The sequence below is a fragment of the Mus musculus genome, chromosome 15 (genome assembly GCF_000001635.26).
Source record: "Mus musculus strain C57BL/6J chromosome 15, GRCm38.p6 C57BL/6J".
NCBI lineage: Eukaryota > Metazoa > Chordata > Mammalia > Rodentia > Muridae > Mus > Mus musculus.
This window is the reverse complement of record NC_000081.6, coordinates 31930848-31952534: the sequence shown is the minus strand read 5'-3', so window position 1 is coordinate 31952534 and position 21687 is coordinate 31930848.

Genomic DNA, 21687 nt, shown 5'->3' with positions numbered 1-21687 from the left:
TACAAGAAATACTGAAGAAATAGACATAAATATCACAGCCATAAAAACAGAGATCTGTTTGTTTGCAGAGAGAACACAAGGGATGAAACTTTGAGCTGAATTTTGAAAGATGACTGGTAGTATTCTAGGAAAGGGGTGGTGAGCTGGGAGTTTGGCAAGGCTATACTGGTAGGAGCTGAAAGATGGCCGTGCTGCCCTGGACCAACCACAAACATATGCAGTAAAATTGGATGATCCAAAGAGATCAGAGGCCCGACCCCAAACCATTGAGCCTTCTGCAACACACCTGCTCCACAACCTCCATAATCTATAAAACTTCCCTTGAAGGTAGAGAGTGCATCCACAATTTTACATTCTCCCTCCCACCTTTGCATGACATCACCCTTGTCCTGCTTGTCTCTACCACTCAACCTCAGGTGAACTTCCACATGACTGCCTGACTGCAGAAGTCCCTGAAGCCATCTTTTTCTCTGCTTCCTTGACTTAGACAGAATGCCTTTGCTATCACAAAGTGTGATCTCACAAAACATTATACAATCTAGCCCATATTTCCTCCGTTGGGTCACTTCCCCAAAGCCCAAAGGCTTGACATTCTCTGTTAATTCTAAAACTTCCATGAAATTGGAAAAGACTTCTATTATCCCAAAGTTTCCACAGTCTGCCAAACTATTTTAAAAATTAATCAACCCATAAAGCATGCATGGAAATGCTTATGCCTGAAGCATGCAGATTAAAGGTGGAGCATGTCACTAGCTAGAAATGGAGTTTAAGTAATGATGAGAATGTGACACCTGTGCACACTTTGAGGTCAACTTGGGAACTTAATGACTATGATGGCTAAGTAGCTCTTTGAGACCAACCTTCGCCCAAACTATATGTAAAATACATAAAAATTTACCTTTAAAATACAAAGACCTATAAACTTGGTACCATGGGCAACTCACTGAAAGTTTCAATAATGACAAAAACAGTCAGATAATAGAGAGCTTTAGGTTTTGATCAAGTGAACAGGCTGGGTGTATTTCCTAGTTGCTTTTGAGGACTGACCCCCAACCACACAGATAAAAACCTGAATTTACTAGCAAATTCATCTATAACCACCAACTTACTAAACCAGTATAATTCTAACATCAATCTATGAACACTTGTCCTTACATCCAGTGGTAAGTGTAGTCTTCACCCCTCAACACGAAACTATCTCTACAACAGATGGAGACTACAACAGAAAACCAATCAAATCACAGAGTTGTAAAGTCCAATAGATATATCTACAAAACACTCCTTCATCTAAGGCTTAGGGAATGTTACAGAAAAGGAGATGGAATAATTCTAAAAGCTAGAGTATCGCAGAATGTCCTGTGAGATTGAGTCTCCTGTTGATACCAGAAGTTTTATTCATCAAGTCTCACCAACATGATGTACGCTAAGGATGACACCACTGGACATGCCAAAGTAGACAGGGGAAGCCCATGAGACCTCACCCCCACACAAAGAACTGTAGGTAACTGAGGAAGGCTGGAAGCAGGAGAGAAGTTCTTCTAGGGAAGAGAACACCAATTGGTTGTTCAGTGCTAAATGGTCAACCCCAAAAACATGCATACAAATAATATTATAGGAACTAAATAGTGAGTGAGTGAGTGTGTGTGTGTGTGTGTGTATGTGTGTACGCATGAAATAATAACTACTGAAAAATATAAGCCATGAAAGAGAGCAGGGAGGGATATTGAAAGACTCTGAGAGGAGCCCCTCTCTCAAGCCTCAGGACAATAGCAGACACCCAAGAACTCACGATAGACCAAACTTGATATAAACCACATGAGGCTTTATTTGGGGAAAGCCTGAGCTCTGGGGACGACTCATATCCCACGCAGGGGTAGAAGAGTCGACCTAGAGGTGAAAGAGGTCCCAGTTTTTAATAGGCCCTCAAGGGAGAAAGGAGAAGGGGATTTCCAGATCTAAACAATGTCTATTCTCAAGAAATGGGTATGGGAGGGGTACAAGGAAAGAGTCTGGTGCAGGTGTAGCAACTCAGGATTGGCGGAGCTGTGGTTGCTGGGGAGATTTTCTGACTCTTTCTCAGTAAGCAATATCACAAACACATAGCAATGGGCTTCATCAGTGGGCACACACATGGGTTCAAGGAATGGTCAAAACATTGGCAGACACACAGGTTCAAGGAGTGGCCAGAGCATTGTGCACCTCTATTTTTCTAAATCAGTGAAGCTAGTTCTGCTAACAGTAACATCTGTCTTGCCAATTTCAGGGCTTCTGTGACCTTTTACATTCTGTCAGGATCTTTCAATATAAGGGAGAGTTTTGAGGGAGGAATTCAAAATGTAATTGAATTACAATCTCAACCAAAAAGAAAATCAAGAATCAAGTAAAGTTTACTGAATTATAATTGGCAGAGGGAATCCCCAAACCCAGTGTCCACATTTCCCTGATCTGTGTGCACATGTTCATGAGAGGGATTCCTGGAAGCTCAACTTCAGTGGAAAGAATCAAACAGGGAACTGAGCACCATATCCCAGCAGGAAGACAATGCTTCCATTTTGAGTTAAGCCACTGTTTACAGTTTGAGTCAGTGCTTCACACTGAGGGTTTCTACTCAGTGGTTTTCACAAGAATGTGGGGACTGTGTTAGTAAATGTACATTCTTTACATTACCAAATACAGATCCTGACTTTACAGTGTGCAGCCGACTTTCCTGAATAAACATTTACTGAATAAACATTTGCAAAGAGTTGTTAGACAGTAAGGAAACATGGAGAAAGATGAAGGCCCCTCTGATAGGACTGGAGGAAGAAGGAGTAGACTTGGGGACATCAAATTTTGGAAAGAGCTTAATTCGGGCTAATGGAGAAGGAACTGTTGTTATTCCTGTTTCTGCAATAAAGTACTCCAACCAAAGCAACTAGGGAAGAAAAGAGATCATGTGATTCTATTTCTAGATTACATTCCATCATTCAGAAAAGAACAAAATTATACAGCCTCTTGATAGCTAGGCCCTCCTGCACAAATTAACAATTGAGACAATCCCCCAGAGAATGCCCACAGGCCAATCTAATCTAAGAAATGCCTTTCTTCTCTGGTGATCCAAAAATCTTCTATTAGAAATACAAATGGTGGCTGGTTATAGTCATGCTAAAGTGCAGAGTAGGGGGAGAATCAGGCTTGTTGGGAGAGAAGGAGTAGCCTTTCAGGCAACTGGAAGGTATAGTTGAGAAAGCCAAGTGGCAATGTCAAGTAGCCCCTATGAGATTGGACGGGGTCAAATGTGAAGGTCTGAATTTGCCAGTTAAGTGGGTGTAAAACCTAATAAAGTGTGGGTATGAATAGGATAGAGATAGAGAAGGGAGCCCCAAATCAGAAACCCAATAGTTTCAGGACCATGCTGAGTTAGACACACCTTCAAAAGAACTAGAGAATGTAAAGACACCAGAATCTTTGTCTCCTACTCCCCGTGCCCCAGAAAAAGTGAAAGTTTCCTACATTCAGTTTAAGGAGATAAAGCTCTACTCATTTTATAATCTCCAATTCAAGTGTTTCATCATGGTACCTGCCTGGTTCAATGATTTAACTCCCAGGATTCCCCAAGACCAGAGCCTTAAAGGATCCCATGACCTATTTAACATCTGGGAGTCCAATCCCTCCAGAAGATTCCCCTCTTTGGTCTGAATCTTAAATCCATTATCATCTTTCCAGTCTTCAACACTACATCCTCCCCCCACCCCGATCCTCAAACTCCATTACACATCCTATTTGAGTGTTCATGTTATCATCCTACCATAACAAAGAATATGGCATAGCATCCTCAGAGGCATCATTTTGAAATCTGTTTTAGCGACAATGGAGGAGGAAGTACTTAAAGTCAGTAAGAGTACAACTCCACAAAGAGCGCTGTTTGAAGCATGAGAGAGCCCATTGGAAGGGATCATTTGCAGTCAGCCTTGACTTCCATACTTTGCTTCTTTGACAATTCAGTATCTAAGTGGCTAACTGGTGAGATTTACTGGTCAACATTTTATGAGTTGCTGTGCCCTATTTGATCATAAGTCAGGCTTAATAGAGACTTCAAAGCTCAGGTTCAGTATAGAAGTTGAACTGCAGCCAAAGGTCATTGGACATGTTTTTGGAATCATGTTCTTCCACATGGAGTCCTCTCTGAGTGGCAACAAGCTAAAGATTCCTTCTAGTACACTTCCTCAGAGCTGAATCTGGGGATGTCCAGTGGTCCCTGTGGCCCAGTGAAAATACATATATTTAGAAATATATGCATGTTTACACTTCTGTGCAATGAGGAAGCCAGAAGACACTGTCAGATATCATTCTTCATATACTCTCCACAATGAAATTTTGAAATGTGGTTTCTCACTGTACTGAAAATCACTGGCCTGGCTAGACTGGCTAGCTGGTAAACCCTAGAGCTGTTGCTGTCTATAATTCCCATGTTCTAACAAGTATATATTCATGCTCAGCTGAGCACATGCATAGAAGTGAAAACAGACTCATAAACATTCACATACAATATACCATATTTATACCTACAGACACATGTATACTCAAATCAAAGCAATGGCACATAATTGTATGAATATTTTGCCACAGCTGAAACTCATATTAAAACAGAATCTGGAATCCACCATCACTGGGAGGTAGGACTTAGTGGGAAATCTCAGTACCCCAGGGCTCTGTCCTAAGGAATGGATCAATGTCATCCTTAAAAGGGGCTCAGAGGAGCCCACTTTATTCTTTGCTCATGTGAGGCCAGTATTCACCCTGTTTGTCTATTTCCCTGAAATACTGAGACAACACCACAAGAAGCTAATTCCTTTACCTCAGACTTTCCAGCATCCACAGATATGAGAGAATAGAATTCTATTCTTTATAAATTACTCCATCTGTGACAATTTGCTATATAATGAGGACAATGGTATATTAAGTATATAGTTTTGAATATGTGTGTCTTCACTGAGCTATTTCAAGTTCCTTAGAGTATCATCATGCCTGAGTGTCTGAGATCTAGGCCAGATGTTTAATGCACTTCTTTCCAAGATTTTCTGCATTTGGTACCCCACCACTGCTCCACATGTAGAACTGCCTGTAGGAAACCATTTTCTCTGTTGATATGATTTAAACATCCCCCCCAACTGACCTGACTAGTGAAAGCAAGAAGGTATAAAACTTACCATGAAAAAAGTTCTACTCAAGAAGACCAGGGAACCTTGTTGATCCTTCAAGTCTTTGTTGATAATGAACAATATTATCACAGATTCGAGGAGCAAAAGTGATATACATGATTACTGGCCATGTTCCAGCAAAGATCATGTAACCTACAAAGAAAAACCACCTGTACACATTTCAGAAACCACTGATATCTACAACTTTATCTAGATCAATTCTATAGCCTTCTGGAATGAGTGCTCAGATACTCATTACACGCAACCAGAATTAAGAACCACTTACTCGGGGAGGCAGCCTCAGCCTCAGCAGCAGCGGTCGCCATCTGGGTTCCGGGACTCCGCGGGACCTAGGAAATTAGTCTGAACAGGTTAGAGGGTGCGCCAGAGAACCAGACAGCTTCTGGGACAGGCGGAAGCACAGAGCCGCTGAGGCAGCACCCTTGGCGGGCCGCAGACAGCCGGCCACTGTCCGGACCAGAGGACAGGTGTCCGCCTGGCTCGGGAGGCAGCCTCAGCCTCAGCAGCAGCGGTCGCCATCTTGGTTCCGGGACTCAGCAGAACTTAGGAAATTAGTCTGAACAGGTTAGAGGGTGCACCAGAGAACCGGACAGCTTCTGGGACAGGCGGAAGCACAGAGCCGCTGAGGCAGTACCCTTTGCAGGCTTCAGACAGCCGGCCACCGTCTGGACCAGAGGACAGGTGTCCACCTGGCTCGGGAGGCAGCCTCAGCCTCAGCAGCAGCGGTTGCCATCTTGGTTCCAGGACTCCCTGGAGCTTAGGAATTTAGTCTGCACAGGTGAGAGTCTGCACCACAGAAGCTGACAGCTTCTGGGAACTGCCAAAGCAACACAGCTTCTGAGAAAGGCCCTGTTTTGGGCCTTCTTCTTCAACCAGGAGGAAGTCCAAAAACAAGATATCTGCGCACCTTCCCTGTAAGAGAGCTTGCCAGCAGAGAGTGCTCTGAGCACTGAAACTCAGAGGAGAGAATCTGTCTCCCAGGTCTGCTGAGAGACGGTAACAGAATCACCAGAAGAACAATCTCTAAACAGAGTCAACTATAACTACTAACTCCAGAGATTACCAGATGGCAAAAGGTAAACGTAGGAATCCTACTAACAGGAACCAAGACCACACCATCGTCAGAACCCAGCACTCCCACTTCACCCAGTCCAGGGTACCCCAACACACCCGAAAACCTAGACCTAGATTTAAAAGCATATCTCATGATGATGGTAGAGGACATCAAGAAGGACTTTAATAAATCACTTAAAGAAATACAGGAGAACACTGCTAAAGAGTTACAAGTCCTTAAAGAAAAACAGGAAAACAAAATCAAACAGGTAGAAGTCCTTACAGAAAAAGAGGAAAAAACATACAAACAGGTGATGGAAATGAACAAAACCATACTAGACCTAAAAAGGGAAGTAGACACGATAAAGAAAACTCAAAGTGAGGCAACACTGGAGATAGAAACCCTAGGAAAGAAATCTGGAACCATAGATGCGAGCATCAGCAACAGAATACAAGAGATGGAAGAGAGAATCTCAGGTGCAGAAGATTCCATAGAGAACATCGGCACAACAATCAAAGAAAATGGAAAATACAAAAAGATCCTAACTCAAAATATCCAGGAAATCCAGGACACAATGAGAAGACCAAACCTACAGATAATAGGAGTGGATGAGAATGAAGATTTTCAACTCAAAGGACCAGCAAACATCTTCAACAAAATTATTGAAGAAAACTTCCCAAATCTAAAGAAAGAGATGCCTATGAACATAAAAGAAACCTACAGAACTCCAAATAGACTGGACCAGAAAAGAAATTCCTCCCGACACATAATAATCAGAACAACAAATGCACTAAATAAAGATAGAATACTAAAAGCAGTAAGGGAAAAAGGTCAAGTAACATACAAAGGCAAGCCTATCAGAATTACACCAGATTTTTCACCAGAGACTATGAAAGCCAGAAGAGCCTGGACAGATGTTATACAGACACTAAGAGAACACAAATTCCAGCCCAGGCTACTATACCCAGCCAAACTCTCAATTACCATAGATGGAGAAACCAAAGTATTCCATGACAAAACCAAATTCACACATTATCTCTCCACGAATCCAGCCCTTCAAAGGTTAATAACAGAAAAAAACCAATACAAGAACGGGAACAATGCCCTAGAAAAAACAAGAAGGTAATCCCTCAACAAACCTAAAAGAAGACAGCCACAAGAACAGAATGACAACTTTAACAACAAAAATAACAGGGAGCAACAATTACTTTTCCTTAATATCTCTTAACATCAATGGTCTCAACTCCCCATTAAAAAGACATAGACTAACAAACTGGCTACACAAACAAGACCCAACATTTTGCTGTTTACAGGAGACACAACTCAGAGAAAAAGATAGACACTACCTCAGAATAAAAGGCTGGAAAACAATTTTCCAAGCAAATGGTCTGAAGAAACAAGCTGGAGTAGCCATCCTAATATCTGATAAGATTGACTTCCAACCCAAAGTCATCAAAAAAGACAAGGAGGGGCACTTCGTTCTCATCAAAGGTAAAATCCTCCAAGAGGAACTCTCAATTCTGAATATCTATGCTCCAAATACAAGGGCAGCCACAATCATTAAAGAAACTTTAGTAAAGCTCAAAGCACACATTGCACCTCACACAATAATAGTGGGAGACTTCAACACACCACTTTCACCAATGGACAGATCATGGAAACAGAAACTAAACAGGGACACACTGAAACTAACAGAAGTGATGAAACAAATGGATCTGACAGATATCTACAGAACATTTTATCCTAAAACAACAGGATATACCTTCTTCTCAGCACCTCATGGTACCTTCTCCAAAATTGACCACATAATAGGTCACAAAACAGGCCTCAACAGATTCAAAAATATTGAAATTGTCCCATGTATCCTATCAGATCACCATGCACTAAGGCTGATCTTCAATAACAAAAAAAAATAACAGAAAGCCAACACTCACGTGGAAACTGAACAACACTCTTCTCAATGATACCTTGGTCAAGGAAGGAATAAAGAAAGAAATTAAAGACTTTTTAGAGTTTAATGAAAATGAAGCCACAACGTACCCAAACCTTTGGGACACAATGAAAGCATTTCTAAGAGGGAAACTCATAGCTCTGAGTGCCTCCAAGAAGAAACGGGAGAGAGCACATACTAGCAGCTTGACAACACATCTAAAAGCTCTAGAAAAAAAGGAAGCAAATTCACCCAAGAGAAGTAGACGGCAGGAAATAATCAAACTCAGGGGTGAAATCAACCAATTGGAAACAAGAAGAACTATACAAAGAATTAACCAAACGAGGAGTTGGTTCTTTGAGAAAATCAACAAGATAGATAAACCCTTAGCTAGACTCACTAAAGGGCACAGGGACAAAATCCTAATTAACAAAATCAGAAATGAAAAGGGAGACATAACAACAGATCCTGAAGAAATCCAAAACACCATCAGATCCTTCTACAAAAGGCTATACTCAACAAAACTGGAAAACCTGGATGAAATGGACTAATTTCTAGACAGATACCAGGTACCAAAGTTGAATCAGGATCAAGTTGACCTTCTAAACAGTCCCATATCCCCTAAAGAAATAGAAGCAGTTATAAATAGTCTCCCAGCCAAAAAAAGCCCAGGACCAGACGGGTTTAGTGCAGAGTTCTATCAGACCTTCAAAGAAGATCTAATTCCAGTTCTGCACAAACTATTTCACAAAATAGAAGTGGAAGGTACTCTACCCAACTCATTTTATGAAGCCACTATTACTCTGATACCTAAACCACAGAAAGATCCAACAAAGATAGAGAACTTCAGACCAATTTCTCTTATGAATATTGATGCAAAAATCCTCAATAAAATTCTTGCTAACGGAATCCAAGAACACATTAAAGCAATCATCCATCCTGACCAAGTAGGTTTTATTCCAGGGATGCAGGGATGGCTTAATATACGAAAATCCATCAATGTAATCCATTATATAAACAAACTCAAAGACAAAAACCACATGATCATCTCGTTAGATGCAGAAAAAGCATTTGACAAGATTCAACACACATTCATGATAAAAGTTTTGGAAAGATCAGGAATTCAAGGCCCATACCTAAACATGATAAAAGCAATCTACAGCAAACCAGTAGCCAACATCAAAGTAAATGGAGAGAAGCTGGAAGCAATCCCACTAAAATCAGGGACTAGACAAGGCTGCCCACTTTCTCCCTACCTTTTCAACATAGTACTTGAAGTATTAGCCAGAGCAATTCGACAACAAAAGGAGATCAAGGGGATACAAATTGGAAAAGAGGAAGTCAAAATATCACTTTTTGCAGATGATATGATAGTATATATAAGTGACCCTAAAAATTCTACCAGAGAACTCCTTAACCTGATAAACAGCTTCGGTGAAGTAGCTGGATATAAAATAAACTCAAACAAGTCAATGGCCTTTCTCTATACAAAGACTAAACAGGCTGAGAAAGAAATTAGGGAAACAACACCCTTCTCAATAGTCACAAATAATATAAAATATCTCGGCGTGACTCTAACTAAGGAAGTGAAAGATCTGTATGATAAAAACTTCAAGTCTCTGAAGAAAGAAATTAAAGAAGATCTCAGAAGATGGAAAGATCTCCCATGCTCATGGATTGGCAGGATCAACATTGTAAAAATGGCTATCTTGCCAAAAGCAATCTACAGATTCAATGCAATCCCCATCAAAATTCCAACTCAATTCTTCAACGAATATAGAAGGAGCAATTTGCAAATTCATCTGGAATAACAAAAAACCTAGGATAGCAAAAACTCTTCTCAGGGATAAAAGAACCTCTGGTGGAATCACCATGCCTGACCTAAAGCTTTACTATAGAGCAATTATGGTAAAAACTGCATGGTACTGGTATAGAGACAGACAAGTAGACCAATGGAATAGAATTGAAGACCCAGAAATGAACCCACACACCTAGGGTCACTTGATCTTCGACAAGGGAGCTAAAACCATCAAGTGGAAGAAAGACAGCATTTTCAACAATTGGTGCTGGCACAACTGGTTGTTATCATGTAGAAGAATGCGAATCGATCCATACTTATCTCCTTGTACTAAGGTCAAATCTAAATGGATCAAAGAACTTCACATAAAACCAGAGACACTGAAACTTATAGAGGAGAAAGTGGGGAAAAGCCTTGAAGATATGGGCACAGGGGAAAAATTCCTGAACAGAACAGCAATGGCTTGTGCTGTAAGATCGAGAATTGACAAATGGGACCTAATGAAACTCCAAAGTTTCTGCAAGGCAAAAGACACCGTCAATAAGACAAAAAGACCACCAACAGATTGGAAAAGGATCTTTACCTATCCTAAATCAGATAGGGGACTAATATCCAACATATATAAAGAACTCAAGAAGGTGGACTTCAGAAAATCAAATAACCCCATTAAAAATGGGGCTCAGAACTGAACAAAGAATTCTCACCTGAGGAATACCGAATGGCAGAGAAGCACCTGAAAAAATGTTCAACATCCTTAATCATCAGGGAAATGCAAATCAAAACAACCCTGAGATTCCACCTCACACCAGTCAGAATGGCTAAGATCAAAAATTCAGGTGACAGCAGATGCTGGCGTGGATGTGGAGAAAGAGGAACACTCCTCCATTGTTGGTGGGATTGCAGACTCGTACAACCACTCTAGAAATCCGTCTGGTGGTTCCTCAGAAAATTGGACATAGTACTACCGGAGGATCCAGCAATACCTCTCCTGGGCATATATCCAGAAGATGCCCCAACTGGTAAGAAGGACACATGCTCCACTATGTTCATAGCAGCCTTATTTATAATAGCCAGAAGCTGGAAAGAACCCAGATGCCCCTCAACAGAGGAATGGATACAGAAAATGTGGTACATCTACACAATGGAGTACTACTCAGCTATTAAAAAGAATGAATTAATGAAATTCCTAGCCAAATGGATGGACCTGGAGGGCATCATCCTGAGTGAGGTTACACATTCACAAAGGAACTCACACAATATGTACTCACCGATAAGTGGATATTAGCCCAAAACCTTGGATACCCAAGATATAAGATACAATTTCCTAAACACATGAACCTCAAGAAGAATGAAGACTGAAGTGTGGACACTATGCCCCTCCTTAGAAGTGGGAACAAAACACCCTTGGAAGGAGTTACAGAGACAAAGTTTGGAGCTGAGATGAAAGGATGGACCATGTAGAGACTGCCATATCCAGGGATCCACCCCATAATCAGCATCCAAACGCTGACACCATTGCATACACTAGCAAGATTTTATCGAAAGGACCCAGATGTAGCTGTCTCTTGTGAGACTATGCCGGGGCCTAGCAAACACAGAAGTGGATGCTCACAGTCATCTAATGGATGGATCACAGTGCTCCCAATGGAGGAGCTAGAGAAAGTACCCAAGGAGCTAAAGGGATCTGCAACCCTATAGGTGGATCAACATTATGAACTAACCAGTACCCCGGAGCTCTTGACTCTAGCTGCATATGTATCAAAAGATGGCCTAGTTGGCCATCACTGGAAAGAGAGGCCCATTGGACACGCAAACTTTATATGCCCCAGAACAGGGGAACGCCAGGGCCAAAAAGGGGGAGTGGGCGAGTAGGGGAGTGGGGGTGGGTGGGTATGGGGGACTTTTGGTATAGCATTGGAAATGTAAATGAGCTAAATACCTAATTAAAAAAAAAAAGGAACCACTTACTCCAGAACTGAAGGAGTCTTCATATGTATAGCCATCTTGATTTGTATCTGGGTGATGCTTTTCATTTTACATCTCCCTCTGTTTATCAATTCATGCATAGGTCCCCTGTGCTCTGTCTGAGTCTTTCAGTCTCTCCTGTTTATGCCAAAGCCCAACTCAGGCCCATATCATCAAGTTCCATGGCCTAAATGACTGTTGGCTATGATATATTAGCTTCTTAGAGGCTTGAGTTCAGGCTCTTAAAATGTCCCACAAACATAAGCAAGATGTTATGCAAGATGATTAGCATCTTGCTAATCAGGTCAAAAATTAGCGATTCCAATGGCACAAAACCTGAGACAGCATTAGGGAAGCACCTTGGGCGCTGAGTCAGTGGACAACCCCCTCCCCCCCAAGGTCCCTAAAGGACTCTTCAGGCGATCTTAGGACCACCGGTGAGTGGAATACAACTTCTGTTCCATTCCAATAGCGCAGGACCTGAGACAGCATTAAGGAAGCAGAAAACCCAGCCTGACCAGGGTCACAAGTCCCTTCCAGTCTGCGCCAGCACTGGGTAACCTTGGGCACAGAGTCAGCAGACAACCACTCCCCCCCCCCCAAGTATTCCACAACAAAACCAAATTCACACATTATCTTTCCACGAATCCAGCCCTTCAAAGGATAATAACAGAAAAAAAAAAAACAATACAAGGACAGAAACCATGCCCTAGAAAAAGAAAGAAAGTAATCCCTCAACAAACCTAAAAGAAGACAGTCACAAAAACAGAGCGCCAACTTTAACAACAAAAATAATAGGAAGCAACAATTACTTTTCCTTAACATCTCTTAATATCAATGGACTCAATTCCCCAATAAAAAGACATAGACTAACAGACTGGCTACACAAACAGGACCCAACATTTTGCTGCTTACAGGAAACCCATCTCAGGGAAAAAGACAGACACTACCTCAGAATGAAAGGCTGGAAAATAATTTTCCAAGCAAATGGTCTGAAGAAACAAGCTGGAGTAGCCATTCTAATATCGAATAAAATCGACTTCCAAACCAAAGTTATCCAAAAAGACAAGGAGGAACACTTCATACACATCAAAGGTAAAATCCTCCAAGAGGAACTCTCAGTTCTCAATATCTATGCTCCAAATGCAAGAGCAGCCACATTCATTAAAGAAACTTGCAGATGATAAGATAGTATATATAAGTGACCCTAAAAATTCCACCAGAGCACTCCTAAACCTGATAAACACCTTCAGTGAAGTAGCTGGATTATAAAATTAACTCAAACAAGTCAATGGTCTTTCTATACACAAAGAATAAACAGGCTGAGAAAGAAATTAGGGAAACAATACACTTCTCAATAGTCACAAATAATATAAAATACCTTGGTGTGACTCTAACTAAGGAAGTGAAAGATCTGTATGATAAGAACTTCAGGTCTCTGAAGAAAGAAATTAAAGATCTCAGAAGATGGAAAGATCTTCCATGCTCATAGATTGGCAGGATCAATATAGTAAAAATGGCTCTCTTGCCAAAAGAAGTCTACAGATTCAATACAATCCCCATCAAAATTCCAACTCAATTCTTCAATGAATTAGAAAGGGCAATCTGCAAATTCATCTGGAATAACAAAAAACCTAGGATAGCAAAAACTCTTCTCAAGGATAAAAGAACTTCTGGTGGAATCACCATGCCTGTCCTAAAGCTGTACTACAGAGCAATTGTGATAAAAACTGCATGGTACTGGTATAGCGACAGACAAGTAGACCAATAGAATAGAATTGAAGACCCAGAAATAAACCCACACACCTATGGTCACTTAATCTTTGACAAGGGAGCTAAAACTATCCATTGGAAAAAAGAAAGCATTTTCAACAAATGGTGCTGGCACAACTGGCGGTTAACATGTAGAAGAATATGAATTGATCCATTCCTATCTCCTTGTACTAAGGTCAAATCTAAGTGGATCACAGAACACCACATAAAACCAGAGACACTGAAACTTATAGAGGAGAAAGTAGGGAAAAGCCTCAAAGATGTTGGCAAAGGGGGAAAATTCCTGAATAGATCAGCAATGGCTTGTGCTGTAAGATCGAGAATCGACAAATGGGACCTCATGAAACTGCAAAGCTTCTGTAAGGCAAAAGACACCATCAATAAGACAAAAAGGCCACCAACAGATTGGGAAAGTATCTTTACCTATCCTAAATCAGATAGGGGACTAATATCCAATATATATATATATATAAAGAACTCAAGAAGGTGGACTCCAGAAAAACAAATAGCCCCATTAAAGAATGGATCTCAGAGCTAAACAAAGAATTCTCACCTGAGGAATACCGAATGGCTAAGAAACACCTGAAAAAAAAATGTTCAGCATCCTTAATCATCAGGGAAATGCAAATAAAAACAACCCTGAGATTCTATCTCACACCAGTCAGAATGGCTAAGATCAAAATTTCAGGTGACAGCAGATGCTGGCCAGGATGAGGAGAAAGAGGAACACTCTGAGTTCATGGTGATTCCACTAGAGTGGCTTGTACAACCACTCTGGAAATCAGTCTGGTGATTCCTCAGAAAATTGGACATAGTACTATCAGAGGATCCTGAAATACTGTGAGGAGCTGCCCTTGCAATCGGTATTACAAGATGGCACTGATATCCGATGTTTTAACTGGTAAACAAGTAGTCTGCGCATGTGCTGGGGTATTTTTCCATTCCTTGTGCCCTGCCTGTCCCGTAGCGTCATCTGGGCTGATAGTGAGTAGCCAGTCAGGGTGAAATACGTCTCCAACTCCTCTTGTGGTCTATTTAAGGACTGAGTTTTCTGTGTTCTGGGCCTCCTCCCCCAGAAGCTGATCATCTTTTTCTCGAGATGCATTAAAGCTATGCTGCAGAAGAACCCGCGTGTGTCCTGTGTATGTGTCCTTGCCAGCAAGACTCCTTATCACAGACACATCTGGTGCTGAAACCCAGGAATTCTACAACATCGCTGTCACTGAGGAGGCCCCCCAGAAACGGGGCAGGCCCAGAACTGCAGTGGAAAAGGTAAGTTCAGAGAGGCATATCTGACTGTGAGACAGCATGTCAGAAACCAAACAGAGCGAGAGATTAGGAGCTCATGAAAAGAAAAAGACATGTCTAAGGAAAAAGGACCTCCCCGGAAGTTAGAAAAGGGGGAGTGAAAAAGGAGAAAACAGAAAAACAAAAGATAATATAAAATATAAAGATACAAAAGATAATATAAATTATAAAAATAGAAAGGATAATATAAATTAAGTAAATTTACCCTCCTCTCAAGGACTTTGACTAAAGAGGCAGCTTTCATTAAAGGCTTAAAGATAGCTCTCAGGGTCACTGTGCCTCCTCTCTCTTCTCTGGCAGTATTCCCAGAAGAAGGAGATAAGGAATTAGAGTCTGAACATGAGAGAAATAAAATATTTTTTAGAAAAGCAGTTATCCCCTGTTTGGGATCTTTTAGCAAAAAAGAAAAAAATGAAAATAAGCTATTTAAGAGCTCTCCTGGGAACAGAAGAAAAATGGGAGACGGCCTACTTTCTCTCTGGCTCCTATAGAGATTTTCTTAGCTCTGGTTAAGATATCTGTGTCCCTTTGAGACACCAAGTTCTATTCCCTGTCTGTCTATTGTCTCTTTTTCGTGCACCAAAACAAATTGTCTATATATCTGTCAATTCATGTTTGTTTTTGTTATGTTGTTTGAATGATTATTGTTCTGTTTCATGTTGAAAAATATAAATGGTTAAAACTATCTGCTGGCTGTCCATCCTTTAACTTGCTGATAAGTTAGCTACACTGTGGCTGGGAGCCAAGTACAGCTGAAAAAGCCTTGCTGAGGGCCGATTACAAACGGAGCTCTTAAAGGGGCAGGCAGCCTTTTGCTTGTAACAGAAAGTTAGCTTAAATTTGAGAACTCAAGGTTAGAGTCTTTTTAAACAACATGAACAAACACAAGAAAACAAGTCTTTAAGGATATTTCAACATAGAGATAATCTTTGAGCCAAGACTCTGGCAGAGTGTTCAGATTGAGAAAAGTTTACATTTGGGTTGAGGCAGAGCTCAGAGGGGAGCAGCTTCAGCGCGGCTTGTGTGGCACTTCTTAGAGACCTATTACAGACCTAGCCAGATGTTGTTCTAAATAAAATTTAAATTCAAAGTTTATAAAAGGTCAATTAGGCTGTGAAATTTATCAATACATTGTGATCTGACTTGCCTACTCTATATAAAGTTATAGTGTACAGAGTTTGCTTACATGTATGTGTCTTTTCCTTGTTCCAAACAGCCATTAATTTGGTTATTACAGAATATTGATGTTTGATCTATTACATACTATCATATAAAGTAAAATTGATAATCATTATCCTAAGATAAGTTAAAAATTTATAAATTCATGCATGCATGCATCCCATTTACTGTGTTTAAAAATAGCCTTTATATGAGAAAAAAGTATATGTGAATTAAATCACATGATTATTCTTTTGAGTTTCCTCCTGTTGTAGTACAGATAATTAAATTGTGTGCTGAAGATGGTGTTTAAAAATGTTGAACAATCAAACTTTAAGTTGTATATTAATAGTTAATATTATATCTCAGAGCTTACAATTGCTTATGCAACTTATAAGAAAAAATACTGTTTCTTTAAGAAAATTGTCTTTGGGCAGTTAAGAAATTGTCCCAAGTTGCCTGGAAAAGACCCCCAGGATTTGCTTTTGTGTTATAGAGGTTTACATAAAGCTTTAACTAATAAAGATTATAGATAGCTCTTAAAAAGATACAAACTCAGGATTCTTATATTTATTTGGGTTTTAAAAGATAGTTATTTGCAGAGACAACTTAAAGACTTTCTCTAATTTCTGATTAATAAATTATACACAAGTGACTATAATGACTTTTCAAGCATTCTAGTTACAATCTCTCTTCAAGAGAAACAATTGAAAGGTAATTAGTCACTGTTCACGTTATATTAAAACTGACTAACTGTTCAGTATCTAAAATTTTGATGAAAATACAAGATTGTATTTTGATACGTGAGCATCCTTTTGATATTCAACATATTAGAGCACATACATCATTACCTGGCTCCTATTCAAGGGAGAAATTTCTAAGCTGAAGTTAGCCACTGGCAAGAAAGACTAAACAGATAAGTCCTAGCTGTTTATTTTGTAAATCTAAATAGTATATATGACTGGGCTGAAAAGACACCCTGGAAACAAATGTTCTGTTCTTGTTAGTCAGAAACATTCATGACCTACACCTGGCATCAAGGCAACCGACTCCCACAGTCTATGTCCTGGGAAGGACACAGAATGTATATGAAGGCCTCTATCTCAAACCGGTCATTAAGTAACTAAGAAAATTAAAACTTCTTTAAAAAAAAAAAACAACAAAAAACAAAAACAAAAAGGGGGGATAGAGGCTATGATGCCAAAGATGGCTCTATCCCTTATAATACTTACTCTTAATTTCTTAAAATTGGATAATGCTGGGAGATCACCAGCTGAAAGGCACAGACAATGGCCTCAATCGCTCAATGAAATGGTCTAGTGGAAGAATGTCCTTGATAATAAATGATATGGCCCGGATCCTATTTTAATAAGATCCAGGGGAGCTATATGTGTTTTTCCACAGGAAGAAGATAATCCCTTTTGGATTCCGGAGCGCCTCACTCAAAGGATCCAGCTCTTGGACAATGAGTCACAGGAACAAGATCCCAAGACATCGATGGATCATACTTCTCATGCTGGAGATTCTGTTTCCTAGTATATCTGGAGAGTTAAGATGGGAATTATGTCAACTTTCCCTCTTCCTATGCCAGTTATGCATAATGCACAAATATTTCCACGCTTTTTCACTACAGATAAAGAACTGGGACTTGCTTATTTACCCTTAGATGAACAGATTCAGGCTTTACTAGAAAATAAAACCTTCTTCCTACAGGGAAGCCTGTGCTTTATGTTAATTTCCTCATTACAAGATAAGAGTCAATATATATCCTTGTATTATCAATCAGCAGCCTGGTTATGAAAGAGCTCTTGGGGCATAGAGACTGATATAAAGGCTGATACCATAGTTATTAGAGGATGGTGGCCTAGCCGAAAACCTGGAAATAAGCCGCCTTCACAACCAAGAATGGCACTCTTTTGCAAGGAAGGGTCCATGGAAGATGTAATGTTACCTTGGACAGGTTGCCATGCTAAAAAATATACTTGGGCAGTAGAGAAATATTTTTCCTTTCCCCCATATATTAGTAGAGAGTGTAATGATACTTTTGCTGGATATAATTTTAGTACTATGGACCCCCTCTGAACTAATACTAACCCTTTTGATCAGTGGTTACTTTGTGGGGTTAATGGAAGCTGTACTGATCTCGCCCCCATGGCAATGATTGGAGGAGGTTCTAGTGAGAGAGGAGAATTGACCTTTGATTGGAAAGGTACCTTGAAGACCGGTCGGTCTGACAAGCAGAGTCCAAATTCTTTTAAATAGACCACCTACAATGTTAGATATAAAAAACAGAAAGAGGTAAATATTACCGCCACCCTGGTATGTGTATGGCCCCCGTTTTTGTGGGTGGTAAGTAACAAAAGCTTAAATCAGAATCAGATAGAGATAGATTGCTCACAAGAAAAATGTTTTTATGCCTTATGCTGGGATGCTAAGAAATAGCTTTAGCTTTGGTTACCCGCATGCCTAGATTTGTTCCTGTTCCTGTAGATGCCCCTAATAGCTTGACTTTGTTTTGAGGGAAAAGAGATTTTGGTATTTCTGCTATCATAGTTGGACTGGTGGCCACAGCGGCAGCTGCAGCCTCTGTCACAGCCTCGGCACTCGCTCTATCTACTACTGTTCAAACAACACAAACTATTAACGAGCTTTCTATGACAGTCACAACGGCCTTAGATAAACAGGCCACAGCCAACTCACAGATACAAGGAGGGTTGATGTTGATAAATCAACGCATCGACCTAGTCCAAGAGCAAGTGGATATTCTTTGGCTGTTGGCTCAATTGGGCTGTGAATATAAGATGCCTGGACTTTGTGTTACTTCTTTTCAGTTTGAAAATTCTACAAGAGCAGCAAATTTGTCAAAAAACTTTGTCTCGTATATGTTACAGAATTGGACCATGGGATTTGAGCAAATGCTTCGAGAGTTGAGAGTTGCTATTCTACAAGTGAATTCTATGTGTCTCGACCCTTCGCTGACTAAGGGCTTCTCCACCTGGATTTCCTCTGCATTTTCCTACTTTAAGGAGTGGGTGGGGATAGGCTTGTTTGTCGTGATCCTATGCGGTGGAGCGTTGCTTTTGCTCTGGATGGTCTGTAAATTTAAAGCCCAAACAAAAAGGGACAAGGTGGTGATAGCCCAAGCACTTGCAGCATTAGAACATGGTGCATCCCCTGATATATGGTTATCTATACTTAAACAATAGGTCTCTGGCCACTCAGCTCTTGCACCCCACGAGGCTAGTCTCATTGCACGGGATAGAGTGAGTGTGCTTCAGCAGCCCGAGAGAGTTGCACGGCTAAGCACTGCAGTAGAAAGGCTCTGCGGCATAAAATGAGCCTATTCTAGGGAGACATGTCATCTTGTATGAAGGTTGAGTGTCCAAGTGTCCTTCCCCCAGGAAAAACGACACGGGAGCAGACCAAGACCCCTCCAGGTGATGAGCCTGGGAGAAGGTTTTGTGTAATGCCCCTATTTTTGCACACTGGGGATTTGACCTCTATCTCCACTCTCAGTACTGGGTGGCCTGTTGCCTTTTAAATAAAAGAAAAGGGGGAGATGTGAGGAGCCGCCCTTGCAATCGCCATTACAAGATGGTACTGATATCTGGTGTTCTAACTGGTAAACATGTAGTCTGCACATGTGCTGGGGTATTTTTCCATTCCTTGTGCCCTGCCTGTCCCGTGGCGTCATCTGAGCTGATAGTGAGCAGCCAGTCAGAGTGAAATACGTCTCCAACCCCTCTTGTGGTCTATTTAAGGACCGAGTTTCCTGTGTTCTGGGCCTCCTCCCCCAGAAGCTGATTATCTTTCTCTCGAGATGCATTAAAGCTATGCTGCAGAAGAACCCGTGTGTGTCCTGTGTGTGTGTCCTTGCCGGCGAGACTCCTTATCACAGACACACAATACCTCTCCTGGGCATATATCCAGAAGATGTTCCAACCGGTAAGAAGGACACATGCTCCACTATGTTCATAGCAGCCTTATTTATAATAGCCAGAAGCTGGAAAGAACCCAGATGCCCCTCAACAGAGGAATGGATACAGAAAATGTGGTACATTTACATAATGGAGTACTACTCAGCTATTAAAAAGAATGAATTTATAAAATTCCTAGGCAAATGGATAGACCTGCAGGGCATCATCCTGAGTGAGGTAACACAATCACAAAACAACTCACATGATATGTACTCACTGATAAGTGGATATTAGTCCAGAAACTTAGAATACCCAAGATATAAGATACAATCTGCGAAACACATGAAACTCAAGAAGAACAAAGACCAAAGTGTGGACACTTTGCCCCTTCTTAGAATTGGGAACAAAACACCCATGGAAGGAGTTACAGAGACAAAGTTTGGAGCTGAGACAAAAGGATGGACCATCTAGAGACTGCCATATCTGGGGATCCATCCCATAATCAACCTCCAAATGCTGACACTGTTGCCTACACTAGCAAGATTTTGCTGGAAGGACCCTGATATAGCTGTCTCTTGTGAGACTATGCCTGGGCCTACCAAACACAGAAGTGGATGCTCATAGTCAGCTATTTGATGGATCACAGGGCCCCCAATGGAGGAGCTAGAAAAAGTACCCAAGGAGCTAAAGGGATCTGCAACCCTATAAGTGGAACAACAATGTGAGCTAACCAGTACCCCCTGGAGCTCGTTTCTAGCTGCACATGTATCAGAAGATGGCCTAGTAGCCCAAAAGTGGAAAGAGAGGCCCATTGGTCTTGCAAACTTTATATGCCTCAGTACAGGGGATAGCCAGTGCCAAGAAGTGAGAGTGGGGGGGAGAGTGGAGAGGGAGGGTATGGGGGACTTTTGGGATAACACTGGAAATGTAAATGAAGAAAATACCTAATTAAAAAATTAGCTTTACTCCACTAGGAAATATAATCTATCACTGGTTAGGCACCTTCACATACCTAAGCCCAGATTAATAGCTAGATAGCATCCTCAACACACTCTCACATGCACATGCACACACACACATACACACACACATACATACGTACACACACACACACACACACATACACACACGTCATGCCATGTCATTGCAGACATGTATAGCTGACACCTAAACCAATGACCTGAATGAAAATTCCACTGATGACCATAGCTGAAGAAAGTCAACAAATGTTACACTACTGAATTTATTCAGAATCGGAGTGAACAAATGACAGCCAACCCAGATCCTAGCTTTCCTCAACAAGAAAAAGGTGTTTCTCTTTGAAGAACTAAAATGGGAGAGCATATTAAGTAGACAGATTGCAGTGTAGAGATACTAGACAAACGACAAGGCAAGAAAACATGGCACAGCCATAGAAACGCAATAATTCTCTAATCACAGATGATGTCAAAGCAAAAGATGTTTGTGAAGTATCAAAAAATAACTTAAAATAATGGACAAAAAGTAATAAGCCAGGCATGGTGGTCCACGCCTTTAACCCCAGCACTCGGGAGGCAGAGGCAGGCGGATTTCTGAGTTCGAGG